The sequence below is a fragment of the Oncorhynchus masou genome, chromosome 24 (assembly GCF_036934945.1).
Source record: "Oncorhynchus masou masou isolate Uvic2021 chromosome 24, UVic_Omas_1.1, whole genome shotgun sequence".
Classification (NCBI taxonomy): Eukaryota; Metazoa; Chordata; class Actinopteri; order Salmoniformes; family Salmonidae; genus Oncorhynchus; species Oncorhynchus masou.
This window is the reverse complement of record NC_088235.1, coordinates 78,966,820-78,969,892: the sequence shown is the minus strand read 5'-3', so window position 1 is coordinate 78,969,892 and position 3,073 is coordinate 78,966,820.

The window sequence follows — 3,073 nt, the reverse complement described above, 5'->3', positions numbered from 1 at the left end:
AATAGCTTCCACCACCAAGCCATAAGACTGCTACATAGTTAGTTAAATAGTTAACCAAATAGCTACCCAGACAATCTGTATAGACCCTTTTTGCACTAACTTTTTAGAAGTCACATAGGCTGCTACTATGTATTATTATTCGTAGTTATATGTACTGTACATATCTACCACAATGAACTTGTACCCCTGCACATCAACTCGGTAATGGTACCCCTGTATATAACCAAGTTATCATTACTCCTTGTGTATTTATTAGTACTTTTATTATGAGGTGCTTTACTTTTCTGTTATTTCACTATTTTCTTTGTCTCTGTATTGTTGGGAAGGGCCCTTGAGTAAGCATTTCACTGTTGGTCTACAACTGTTGTTTAGGAAGCATGTGACAAATAAAATGTGATTTGATTTGAGAGGCAGGATGGTCCGCCACCACCTCCTTTGACTCTCTGGCCTGACATGGCTCTGCAATGAAGGAGCAATGATTTCAAGATAGAGCTATTTGTACAGACACAGTACGTCTTTCTTTATGGTAGGAAATAACTGGTGACATGATAGTATTAGCATTTTAGTATTTTATTAGGATCCCCATTAGCTGATGCTGAAGGAGCAGCTACTCTTGCTGGGGTCCACACAAAACACAAACATGGCATAATACAGAACATCAATAGACGAGAACAGCTCAGAGTTGCATATTTGAATACTCTGAAATCTTAGGAACACTTTACATGGAATGGTGGAAAATAATCCAAAACATACATATCATCTTCTGAAAGGGCTTCAATTGCACAAGGAGATGCATGTGTTGTTTTCGAAGGATACACACAAATACCAACAGAAATAGCAGTACATTAAAAAAATGTATCACTGGAGCTAAAGTCCTGTTGCACATCTGGAGATGAATCAAAGTATAAATGTAAGTTATAATACAGAATGGGTGTATCACTGAAACAATATTTCTCTGTCCTACTAAACACCTACTACATTGCAAACCTGTTACTGGACTGTTTTAAAGTGCATTGAATTCATATCACACTAATGAATACTGTTAGTTGTACAGATAGTTAGTCCATACCAATATAAATCAAATCAAATGTCGTTCTTCACATGCGCCGAATACAACACCTTACAGTGAAATGCTTACTTACAAGCTCTTAACCAAAAATGCAATGTTAGAAAAAAAGTGTTAAGAAAGTATTTACTAAATTAAACGGCAGTAAAAAACGTATCACTCCAGTAGCCTGCACTCCAGTAGACTGCACTCCAGTAGCCTGCACTCCAGTAGACTGCATTCCAGTAGCCTGCACTCCAGTAGCCTGCACTCCAGTAGACTGCACTCCAGTAGCCTGCACTCCAGTAGCCTGCACTCCAGTAGACTGCACTCCAGTAGCCTGCACTCCAGTAGCCTGCACTCCAGTAGACTGCACTCCAGTAGCCTGCACTCCAGTAGACTGCACTCCAGTAGCCTGCACTCCAGTAGACTGCACTCCAGTAGACTGCACTCCAGTAGCCTGCACTCCAGTAGACTACACTCCAGGTGCCTGCACTCCAGTAGACTGCACTCCAGTAGCCTGCACTCCAGTAGACTACACTCCAGTAGACTGCACTCCAGTAGCCTGCACTCCAGTAGCCTGCACTCCAGGTGCCTGCACTCCAGTAGACTGCACTCCAGTAGCCTGCACTCCAGTAGACTGCACTCCAGTTGACTGCACTCCAGGTGCCTGCACTCCAGTAGACTGCACTCTAGTAGACTACACTCCAGGTGCCTGCACTCCAGTAGACTGCACTCCAGTAGCCTGCACTCCAGTAGACTGCACTCCAGTAGCCTGCACTCCAGTAGACTGCACTCCAGTAGCCTGCACTCCAGTAGACTACACTCCAGGTGCCTGCACTCCAGTAGACTGCACTCCAGTAGCCTGCACTCCAGTAGACTACACTCCAGTAGACTGCACTCCAGTAGCCTGCACTCTAGTAGACTGCACTCCAGTAGCCTGCACTCCAGTAGCCTGCACTCCAGTAGACTGCACTCCAGTAGCCTGCACTCCAGTAGCCTGCACTCCAGTAGCCTGCACTCCAGTAGACTGCACTCCAGGTGCCTGCACTCCAGTAGCCTGCACTCCAGGTGCCTGCACTCCAGTAGACTGCACTCCAGTAGCCTGCACTCCAGTAGCCTGCACTCCAGTAGACTGCACTCCAGTAGACTGCACTCCAGTAGCCTGCACTCCAGTAGACTGCACTCCAGGTGCCTGCACTCCCAGACTGCACTCCAGTAGCCTGCACTCCAGTAGACTGCACTCCAGGTGCCTGCACTCCAGTAGCACTCCTGCACTCCAGGTGCCTGCACTCCAGTAGCCTGCACTCCAGGTGCCTGCACTCCAGTAGACTGCACTCCAGTAGCCTGCACTCCAGTAGACTACACTCCAGGTGCCTGCACTCCAGTAGACTGCACTCCAGTAGACTGCACTCCAGTAGACTGCACTCCAGTAGACTGCACTCCAGTAGCCTGCACTCCAGTAGACTGCACTCCAGTAGCCTGCACTCCAGTAGACTACACTCCAGTAGACTACACTCCAGGTGCCTGCACTCCAGTAGATGGTGCAAATGAAGCATCAATTTTCTGTAAATTTCTTAGGCCTATTTAATCATTCTATTTCATTGCTCCCATTTGACTTTAGTCTTGGTGCACTGCACACACAGCACAACTGACCATTATGCATGAAGTTAAAGATTGTCGCATACAGTAGGTACAGTGAAATGTGTTGTTTTACAGGGAATTGGGGTCAATAATTTACAATTAATTAATTCAGGGGGTGAATTGCACTCACCTATGACTCATGTTGACATGTCTTTCATAAATAGTTATCATGGTATGAAATCATATGCATGCATTTCACTACATGTTCGTGGGAAAAGTCATGATAAATTGAAGATGATCAAATCTGCCACGGACAAACAGAGGTTTTTTGAAAACTGCATTGTTGGTTAAGGGCTTGTAAGTAAGCATTTCACTGTAAGGTCTACTACACCTGTTGTATTCGGCATGTGACAAATACTTTTTTTTTTTTGAAACAACACAAAA